The sequence below is a fragment of the Psammomys obesus genome, unplaced genomic scaffold (genome assembly GCF_907164565.1).
Source record: "Psammomys obesus unplaced genomic scaffold, mPsaObe1.curated_primary_1811, whole genome shotgun sequence".
Classification (NCBI taxonomy): Eukaryota; Metazoa; Chordata; class Mammalia; order Rodentia; family Muridae; genus Psammomys; species Psammomys obesus.
In genome coordinates this window covers 96,943-108,557 of record NW_026596179.1, presented here as the reverse complement: position 1 = coordinate 108,557, position 11,615 = coordinate 96,943, and the positions used below count along the sequence as shown (strand labels likewise).

Genomic DNA, 11,615 nt, shown 5'->3' with positions numbered 1-11,615 from the left:
GTTGTTGGGAATTGAACTCGGTACCTTTAGTAGAACAACCAATCCTCTTAATCTCTGAGCCATCTCTCCAGCCTCAGCAAGTTTTATTTATAAATTTGAGCATAGTTATTAACACACAATGAACATGAAATAAATTGCCTTAGAAGAATACAGAGGGATGGAGAGAGGAGAAAAAAGGGGGAAAGCAATGTAATATATTCTAATTAAAATGAAGAAAAATATTTTTAAATTCAAAAGGGGCTAGAGTTAATGCTCAGCATTTAGAAGAAATGGGTGTCATTACTGAAGACACAAGTTCCATCTCCAGAAACCACATGGTGACTAACCATTAATTGTCATTCCAGGTACCGACATAGCTGGCCTTTGTTGCTACTGCACTCAGAAACATGCAGGCAAACACTCATAGAAATAAAATAAAAATAAAGCTTAAAAATGCTATCTCATGCTCTCTTCGGCAGCACATATACTGAAATTGGAAAAGTACAGAGAAGATATCTGAGCATGGCCCCTCGAAAAGGATGACAAACAAATTCATAAAGTGTTCCATATTTTTAAATGGTGCAAGACATGAAAACAGAATTAGAATCAATAAAGAAAGCACAAACAGAGAAAACCCTATAGCTGTAGAACTTAAGAGAAAAGATCCAGAAACACAAAGGTAAGCATCACCAACAGAATACAAGAGATGGATGAGAGACTCTCAGGTGCATAACATACAATTAGAGAAATCAGTGCATCTCTCAAAGAAAGAGCAAACTAGAAAAAGTTCCAAACAGATAACATCCAAGAAATCAAGGCCATCATGAAAGGACAAAATGCAAGAATAATAGGAAGAGATGAAAAAGAAGACGCTGGGCTCCAAGGTCCAAAAAATATTTTCAAAAAAAAAAATCACAGAAGAAAATTTCCCCAAATTAAAGAAAGAGATGTCCAATAAACATATATAAGGAATGTAGAATACCAAATAGACTAGACCAGAAAAGAAACTCTTTGTGTCACATGATAGTCAAAACACTAAACCTACAGAACAAAGAAAAATTATTAAAAGCAGCAAGGGAAAAAAAGCCAAGTAACATAGAAATTTAGACCTATCAGAATCACACCAGAATTCTCAACAGAAACTATGAAAGACAGAGGAACCTGGGCAGATGTCATACAGAATCTAAGAGTCCACAGATGCCAACCCAGACTACTATAGCCAGCAAACCTTTGAATCAACATAGATGGAAAAAAAAATATTCCATGATAAAATGAAACTTAAACATTATCTACACAGCAACCCAGCCCTACAAAAGATACTAGGAGGAAAATTCCAATCCAAATAAATCAACTACACCCAAGAAAACACAAGATGTAGATAACTTCACAATAAAGAATTAAAAGAAAACAAACATTGAAACACAGTAACACCTCCAACTCCACAATAAAAGGAACTAACATTCATTTGTCACTATTATCTATCAACATTAAAATGGACTAAATTATACAACAAAATGACATAGACTAACAGAAAAGTTGCAGAAATAGGATCCAGCATTCTGCTCCATTCAGGAAACACACCTGTGAAACAAAAATAAAAACTACCTCAGAGTAAAGGGCTGGAAAGTGTTTTTCAAGTAAATGGACCCAGAAAACAAGCTGCAATAGCAATCTTAATATCGAATAAAGTACGCTTTTGACCAAAATTAATCAAAGAGTTGAGAAGGGGCACTTCATTCTCATCAAAAGAAAAATCCACCAGGAGAACATCACAGTTATGAACATCTATGCCCCATATACAAGATGACCTGCATTTGTAAATGTAACATTACTAAAGCTTAATTCACAACTCAAACCAATACCTTAATAGTGGGAGACTTCAACATTCCGAAACTCTCACCAAGGGACAGATCATCTAGAGTAGGGAGATGATGAAACTTCCAATGGTTATTAAAGTAAACGGACCTAGATGACTATGGACCTAATATAAATGGACCTAATAAATGTCTACAGATTTTTTCACCCAAACTCAAAAGTGTAACCTTCTTTTCAGGACCTCATGGAACCACCTCAAAAACTGACCATATAGTCGGTCACAAAGCAAGCATCAGTAGATATAAGAAAACTGAAAAAAAATCCATTGCTTCCTATCAGAACACCGTGGCCTAAAACTATATCTCAACAACAACAAAAATGACATAAAGACTACATACACATGGAAAGAAATCTATACTCAATGAGAGCTTGGTAAGGGAAGAAATGAAAAAAAAATAGAGACTTCCTAACATTCAATGAAAATGAAGTCATAACTTACCCAAACTAATAGGACACAAACTTAAGAGGAAAGTTCATACTACTAAGTGCTTCCAGAAAGAAGTTTGAGACATCTCATAAAAGCAAATTATCAGTATACCTAAAATCCCTAGAGAAAAAGAAGCAAACACACCAAAGTGGAGTAGACGACTGGAAATAATCAAACTCAGATCTGAAATCAATGAATTAGAAACAAATAAAACAATTCAAAGAATCAATGAGACCAAGAACAGGTTCACTGAGAAACTCAAAAAGATAGACAAACCCTTAGCCAATCTAACTAAAAGGCAGAGATAAACTATCCAAATCAGCAAAATCAGAAATGAAAGGGGGAACATAACAACAGACACTGAGGAAACCAAACAATCATTATGTCTTACTGCAAAGGCCTACATGCCACAAATTTTGAAAATCTAAATGAAATGGACAAATTTCTTGATATATTCCATTTACCAAAATTAAATCAAGAGCTGGAAAATAGATTAAATAATCCTATATCTCCCAAGGAAATAGAAGCAGTCATTAAAAGTTTCCCTTCCAAAAAATAAAAAAGCCAGATTTTTTTAATGCAGAATTCTACCAGACCTTCAAAGAAGAGCTAACTCCAATTCTCTTCAAACTATTTCACAAATTAGAAACAGAAGGAACACTACCAAACTCATTCTATGAAGCCACAATAACCTTGATACCTAAACTACACAAAGACCCAACAAAAATATAACTTCAGACCTATCTCTTTTATAAACATTGATGTAAAAATATTCAATAAATACTTGCAAACTGAATCCAAGAATTCATAAAACATACCATCCACCATGACCAAGTAGGCTTCATCCTAAGCATGCAGGGGTGGTTCAAAATATGGAAATCCATCAATGTAATCCACAATATAAACAAACTGAAGAAGAAAAATAAAATAAGCATCTCCTTAGATGCTATAAAAGCATTTGACAAAATCCAAAACCCATTCATGTTTAATGTCTTGGAGAGATCAGGGATAAAAGGCACATACCTAAACATAGTAAAGACAATATACAGCAAGGATATAGCCAACAACAAACCAAACAGAGAGAAACTTAAATCAATTTCACTGAAGTCAGGGACAAATCCAGGATACCCACTCTCTCCTTATCTCTTCAACATAGTACTTGAAGTCCTATCTAGAGCAATATGAAAACTAAAGGAGATCAACATGATTCAAATTGGAAAGGAAGAACTCAAAATATCGCTATTTGCAGATGATATGACAGTATACATGAGTGACCCCAAAACTTCAACCAGAGAACTCCTTCATCTGGTAAACACCCTCGGCAAAGTGTTTGGATACAAAATTAATTAAAAAAAAATAAGTAGCTCTCCTCTATTCAAAAGTCAAAATGTTTGAGAAAGAAATTAGGAAAATTGCAACCTTCACAATAGCCATTAATAAAAGAAAATTCTTGGTGTGATTCTAACCAAGCAAGTAAAAGACCTGTTCAAAAAATTTTAAGCCTCTGAAGACAGAAATTGAAGATTTCAGAAGATGGAAAGATTTTCCATGCTCATGGATTGGTAGGATTAAGATAATGAAAATGGCTATCCTGCCAAAAACAATCTACAGATTCAATCCAATTCTCATCAAAATACCAACATAATTCTTTATAGACTTTGAAAGTACAATTCTCAATTTCACATAGAAAACAACAACAACAACAACAACAAAACAGAATTGCTATAACAATCTGGACAAAGACAGCATTTTCAATAAATGTTGCTGGTCTAACTATATGTCTACATGTAGAAAATGCAACTAGATCCAATTTATCATCCTCAACAAAACTAAAAACCAACTGGGTCAAAGACCTCAACATAAAACCAGAAACACTAAATCTGTTAGAAGAAAAATTGAGGAAGAGCCTTGACCTCATTGGCATTGGGGACAACTTCCTGGACAGAACACCAACAGCACAGGTTCTAAAATCAGCAATCAATAAATGCGACCTCATGAAACTGAAAATCTTCTGTAAAGGAAAGAATGATGATATCAGAACAAAATGATAGCCTACAGACTTGGAAAGCATCTTCACCAACTCTATATCTGACAGAGGGCTAATATCCAGAAAATGGTACAAACCCAAGAAGATTAAAAGCTTCAAATTAAGTAATCTAATTAAAAAATGTGGTACAGAGCTAGAGAATTCTCAATATAGGAATATCAAATGGCAGAAAACACTTAAAGAAATTCTCCATGTCCTTAGGTATCCAAAAAAATGCAAATAATATCGACCCTGAGATTTTACGTTACACTCATCAGAATGGCTGAGATCAAAACCTCAAGTGACAATACATGCTGGAAAGGATGTAGAGAAAGAAGAAGCTTCCTACATTGTTGGTGGGGATGTAAACTTGTACAATGACTTTTGAAATCAATCTGGAGCTTTCTGAAACAATTAGGAATAGTGCTTCCTCAATAGCCAGCTATAAGATATGTATGTATGTATGTATGTATGTATGTATGTATGTATTTCCAAAATATGCTCAAGTGTACAACAAGGACATTTGCTCAACTGTGTTTGAAGCAGCTTTATTCATAATAGCTGGGATCTGGAAACAACCCAGATGTCCCTCAAGAGAGGAATGGTTACAGAAATTGTGGTACATTTACACAATGGAACACTGCTGAGCAATTAAAAACAAGGATATCATCAAATTTGTCAGCAAATGGCGGGAACTAGAAAAGATCATCCTGAGTGAGGTATCCCAGAAACAGAAAGACACACATTGTATGTACTCACTTATAAGTGGATTTTAGACATATCATATAAGATAAACATACTAAAATCTGTATACCTAAAGAAGCTAAGCAAGAAGGACGACCCTAGGTAAGATGATCAATCCTCACTCACAAAGGCAAATGGGATGGACATGGAAAACGGGAGAAAACGGGGAACACGACAGGAGCCTACCACGGAAGGCCTCTGAAATACTCTACCCAGCAGGGTATCAAAAAGATGCTGAGGCTCATAGTCAAACTGTGGACAGAGTGAGGGGAATCTTATGAAAGAAGGTGGAGATAGAAAGGAATGGAGGTCACAGAAGAGGACAATGGCATCCAGTCCTGACGAGACCTGATAAGTTAGGCCCAGATATAGGGGGAGAAGGACCTCCCCTATCAGTGGACTTGGACAGGATCATCAGAAGAAATGAAAGAGGGAAGGTGGGACTGGGAGGGAATGAGGGAGGGGCCTATAGACCGGATACAAAGTGAATAAACCGTAATTAATATAAAAATAAAAATTTAATTAAAAAAAAAGAAAAAACGTAATGGAAGAGACAGGAGATCCGCAAGGAGAGCAATAGAACCCAAAAGTCTGGACACAGGGGTCTTTTCTGAGACTGATACTCCAACCAAGGCCATGCATGGAGATAACCTAGAATCCCTGAAAATATGTAGCCCATGGCAGTTCAGTCTCCAAGTGGGTTCCCCAGTAATAGGTGCAGGGACTGTTTCTGACAAGAACTCAGTGGCTGGCTCTTTTATTTCCTCCCGCTGAGTGGGGAACAGCCTTATTAGGCCATAGAGGAAGGCAATGTAGCCAGTTGTGGTGTGACCTAATAGCTAGGGCCAGAGGGAAGAGGAGGAGGATCTCCTGTATCAGTGGACTAGTGTAGGGACATGGGAGGAGATGAGGAAATGGGATTGGAAGGGGACAAAGGATGGGGCTACAGCTGGGATACAAAGTGAATAACTTTAGTTAATAAAAATGTTATTCCTGCAGTGATATCACAGCCATGAAATAGGCATTAACCAGGGATAGTTAAAATGCACTCCTTTTGGTCCTGTTTGGAAGCAGCTATGGCCTTCCTCTGAGACAGCTTGCTCAGAGGCAAAAACAGCCTTATTAGGAGGTTAGAATAGCTCAGCAAAGCTTTTCCTCTAAGTACAGTGTCTACTGTGTTTATAGGTGACTTCCTTGATGTTTTCAGAATTTCTCTTCTTTGTCCTTTGTATATGTGAGAATTGAGACATTGATGCATATTTGTTGGATAACACATCATCATTGACAGGTAGAATTGGCTCCTTAGAAATCTACTTTCATGGTGTCATTTACAAATTTTCAGCTAAGACCTCTTGGTACAAGATGACATTCGATAGGCCTTCTGTCCATCATGTTTATAATTTACTTATGTTTCTGTGTGACATTGACCTCAGAATTCTCTTAAATACCTCTGCTTTTACACTGTGATCACGTTCAGAAGAGAATTTTACTTAGCATGCTTAAGAGTAAGCAAACTTATATGTGAAAATATCCAGATTCCCTAAATAAAATCCCAGTGCTTCCTTGGTTGAAGAACATCATTGCTTTGGAAATGACTCCTATGTTCTTCTTGTCCACCCAGAGGGAAAAATCTTTCTCAGCTATTGTGTCTTGCCTGTTGTGATGGATATTCTTGGTAGTCAAACTGGCTACCTCTGGACTTAACTAAATCCCTAACAGTTGGGAACTGTGGGAGATTTTTCTTGATTATAACCTTTGAAGGCAAAAACCCTTCTTTAAATCTTTGAGGTGATAAGATTTACCTTTCTTCTTGGTCACAGATTCTGGTGGCAGCCTAAATACATAAAGTACATTGGAGATGGTATCTCTTTCTCTTTGTGTACTGGCCCAGCACTGGCTCAACACACCTGTCTGCTTTTCTGCTGTTGGCCTTTCCAAGAGGATCCAGAAGAAGCCTCCCACTGCTCATGTTAGAACAAAAGAAGGAAACAGACTAATTTCTAGGGAAAACAGGTTATAGGAAAATGGGACAGAAAAAGACAGCATTGCAGGCTTAGTTTCCTTATCTTGAGGACCTTCAGCCAATGAGTAGGGTGCTCCTTGGCCATCCATGAACCAGACTCTCCAGAGACCTAGGTTTAGATAAAGGGAGGAGGAAATGGGTTTGGAAGTTGTGTAAGACAGGTCCAGGAGAGGGTCCTGATATTTGAGCTGATGCTGCCAGGCTCTGGCTAAGTCTTTCCGCCTTCAGCACAGTGCCTCTAAGAGCAGTTTTCCCTTCCTCTCCTCTGTCTAGAGGGGGGTGGGTGGGGAAAATGGAGTTCTCATCCCCAGAAATCAATGCCTATAATGAAAGTAACAAATTAACAAAGTACATGAGCTTACACATCATTGTGTTTAGTGTATCTCATTTAACCTTCCCAGCCAAGAGTACAAGGTAATGGGAGGAACTGAGATCCAGTAAAGCAGTACTCTAAAGGCTGGCTTGTGGCAAAGTTCAGCATCAGGATGCTGTATTCCAGACAAGGACCTGAGTGGCTGGCCTGGTGTCTATGGTAACTAGGGAAAGACAGGTTAAGGCAGAGGGGAAAGAGCCCATCCCCTTGTTTTGTGCCACGTAGTTTCCCTGGTGGATCCTAAGATACTCACCACAATGTGGACAAGACTAACAAATCAAAATGTGGGAGAGAGTTCAAGAAGATACTGGGGTAGGGTGTGTCCAGCCATATCCTCAGTCCTATGATGCCAGAGGGACATAGGCTTGGTGTGGGGGTATTGCTTCTCTGCTCATGAGCCTTAAGCAGCTTAGAGAGGAGAGCACTTAGTTGGATCCTACACTTTCTTGGAGGCCAGATAATGTAAGTACTCTGGGTCTGGGGCTTGCCCTAGTCATAAATGTTCACAGGCACAGCTCAGAGTGGTAAGGCTTTTTTTTCCAAAGAGGCAGATAGTTCCCAAAATGGGAGGATCCTGCAACTACTACAGGAGGGCTGCCTGAGGAGTACTGGATGTTGACCCTCCTCTGCCTACAAGGATGAGGGTCAGTGGGAGGGTGATCCTGCCAGAAGTCCAGAGAAGCTGCCTCCCCCGCAGATCTCCATCTAGGCTCTGCCCCCACTTTCTTCTGGAAATAGCCAGGTGTGGCCTAAAATCCTGGGAAAGGGATGGGAAGGGTGGTTTCTCTGCTCCTGGAGTGCTGGTTTGGCCCAGAAGGGAAGGAAGCCAGGACACCTGGAGCAAGCTCAGCTCGGCCCCAGCATGGGAGGAAGTTCTTCCCAGAGATCTCTGCTCTGTTAAACAGGAAACTGTATCACTGTATTGCAGGGGCAGGAAGAGTGTGAGGCATGGGGCTGCCTTCTGTCTGGGAGAGAGAGGGGAATCAGCCTGAAGTCCCCCAGTGCTGACTTAGACATTGGTATCACTATGATAGGGGAAAATTGGGCAGAAGATGCAGGAGACCTACTGGCTAAGGTTGCGTTCTTGCTAAGGTTGCAGGATGCTCCCTGATCTTGCATCCATCCCCTTCTCTTTGCTCTCTAGGTATAAAAGAAGGATCTGAGACACAGATCCCCTTGACACACAACCTGAGACAATGCACTCCTGTGAGATTCCCTGCAAGGGGACTCTAGTTTTTCCAGGCCCAGATGGGCTATCACCACAGAGGGCCTGAGAGGGCAGGAATAGGTAATGCTCTCAGTTTGGATACAAAGGGTTTGCAGTTCTTGATTCAGGGTGCAAATAGCCTCACTCGGAATGTGCATGCCAGAATGAGACAACCATTTCCAGCCAGGCATTCCCAGAGCATTGTGCCTATGGAATGCAGGGCCTCAAGGACAGCAAATCACTCTTGGGATAGAGGGCAGAAACAGGACCTATTGACCTTTTGGCTCTGCTTGCTACCAGTTAACACCCCTTCCATGCAGCCCCTCTGCTCATGCCTTATTATTATTATTTTTTCTGGAGACCCAGTCTCTCACATCTCCCAAAGAACCCAAGTTCAGCCATTATGGCTCCTTCTCACCCTCCCAGGCAAGCTGTATTGGGGAATGGGCACAGCTCTACTGAGTGTGAGTGTTCGCCTCTCCTCCCTGTATCTACAATTCTGCCTGGTTTCTTCAGTCTCAGTCTTTGGAAGTCCCTCCCACAGAGATGGCAAAGACCTAACCTGCAACCCTCTGCCATCCTCTCCCATCCAGCCCATTGGCAGCCTGAGGCCCTCCCAGCTAAAGTGAGTGCATGGTTTGGGTCCTGGGGGAGGGGGTGTAACCTGAGTGTCCACACTCCCAATATTTGCTCTCTCACCTCTTGTTTATCATGATACTGTCTCCCAGGGTGAAGGTACTCAGTGACTCAGTTTACACCATTTCCCCCCATCAAGGAATTCTTGAAAAAAATCAGACTCAGCAAGAGGGTAGACTCCCCGCTGCTGGTCCCTGAGGTCACCTTGTAAGGCAGTAAATGGAGTAGTCATTGTAGGGTATTAAATTGACCAGTACTTCCGGAGTGGGCCACCAGCTTCACTTAATTGAAGGCACACAGTTGGGATCGTTCCTCTCCCCCCTTATACCAGACACCAGACTGAGCTGGCATTGGGTTGGGGGGGGCATTACAATGACCACTCCAAAGAGCTTTAGAGGACCCTGGTGACATTGTCAATTCATTCTCTAGGAGTTACTCTCCAGGGCAGGGAGATAGTGTAGGGAAGGATCCTTAGACAGGTGATCATAACAGGAAGCCTACTCTCTCTTAAGAGGATATCTCAGAGCTGGAGTGCAGGGGCCAGTGCTGGCTAGGATGGGCGGCCAGACTCCTGGTTCATGTATGTGGCAAAGATACTGAGAAAGGAAAGAGAAACCAGAGAACCAGTTCTCCATCCTTAGCTGTCCAAGCCCCTACGTCAAAATGCCTGGACTAAGTAAGGCAGGGAAGGACACCCCTGAGGTACAGCAACTTGGGGGCTGGCCCGTAGCCTGTGCCCCAATGCTTATATTGCCCTCCCATAGCATAGGATCTTATAGGGAGGGGGAGCTTAAGAGCTTTCAATCGATTCCCTTGCATGCTGGAGGCATCGGGATGGGACATGACAGAGGCAGAGGAGCCAGGAAAAAGAAAAAAAAAAAGGTGCTTGAATTTCCAGTTCTCCAACCCAGAAAACGAGGCCCAGCCAACCTTCAGGCAAATGTGCTACCCGCCTTACAGTCACCACAGGTCTTTAAACCAAGGTTTCTGGGAAAATAAACTTGGCTTTCCTATCATCCTCAATTTCTCCACTGAATGGAGTCGTAAGAATGGGAGCTTTGGAGATGATTTCATCCAAGTCCCCCGTTTCAGACATGGAAAAACTAAAGCCTGAAAGCACTGAGCCAGAGCAGGAATGGGGACCTGATCCCTTGTCTTTGAGCTTCAGACACGGTGCTCTTCAAGGCTGTGTAGTCCTGACTTCTTCTTGTTGCTCTCAGGGACATCTATGTACTGGTGGGGCATCCCTTGCAATATCCTGGCAAAGAGGGATGCCGCATCACCATCCAGCCCATTGAGCATTACTGACTGCTGTGCCTCTGGCCTACTACTACCGCTTCGTGAGCACCCCAGTGAGCTCCAATGGGTCCTTGGCTGAGCACCAGGGCTGCATCAGTTCCCTGTGTGGCCCCATGCACCAGAGTGCCAGAAGCCAGCTCAACAACCTGGCTCCGGAGGGCCTGTCTGCCTGCACATACAGCCCACTGACGACTTGTTGCTTGACAGCACTGCGCCCCCTGCAGGCCTCCTTTAGTGGCAGTTCAGGCCAATTCAAGGCCTGCAGCAGGTGGGCTTTGCCCAAGGCCCTTGGTGAGCAGCGACTAGGGAATGTCTATGAGGCCATCCTGGAAGTGTGCTGCTCCCTGAGGCAGGAGAGCCCAAAGCAGGTAGATTGCCATGAGCGAGGGGCCTGGAGGGAGGTCACAGTGGAGCAGAGCCCAAATGATATTTTTTAAACTGAATTCATTGTTTGTCCCTTTATCTCACTTATCATGAATATTCATGTTTTCATGCAAAATGCAAAAGAGCTTGATTACAGGATGCTGTCCCAAGCCCTGGGGGGACGTTAATGAACCTAAGACAGGTATATATACCTGTGTCGAATAATGTTCCTAAAATGCCACCTGCTCTTATAAGTGGTGGTCTCTCTCTTCCCAGGAGCTTAGGGTGGAAGTTAGGGTCAGATTGCATGGTGGATGTGAAAGTCAGGCATCTTCTTCTCTTTGGTGCAACTTCCAATATTTCGGTTCCTTTAAAAAAGTATTATTGGGCTAGTTTCAAGTTTAGTTACTATGAGGTCACCTCTCTTTTGGAATCCGATTGTGTTAATCTGAGACACTGGAAACAGAACCTCAGAATCTTCTTGCTCTGCCCTGTCATCTTAAACTTTAGAACTTTTTAGGGAGGGACAGCCTGTGGGAGGAGGTGGGGGGTGCCCCCAAATGGTTGACATCTGCCACCCACTGTGGCATTATCCACAACTCACATCTCTCAGGCACTGAGTTCCAAGTGCTCTCACCCAAAAAATGTGACCCCATAGGCCAA

The 11,615-nt window shown here is 41.9% G+C and overlaps 1 non-coding gene and 1 pseudogene across 1 annotated transcript; both read left to right on the top strand.

Moving 5' to 3' along the window:
- Positions 1 to 442: 442 nt before the first annotated feature.
- On the top strand, positions 443 to 553 carry LOC129667964 (U6 spliceosomal RNA). The gene has a single exon (XR_008718847.1). It is a non-coding gene; the product is annotated as a U6 spliceosomal RNA (small nuclear RNA).
- A 6,813-nt stretch (positions 554 to 7,366) lies between these two features.
- On the top strand, positions 7,367 to 11,026 carry LOC129667962 (rho GTPase-activating protein 27-like; annotated as a pseudogene).
- Positions 11,027 to 11,615: the final 589 nt, after the last annotated feature.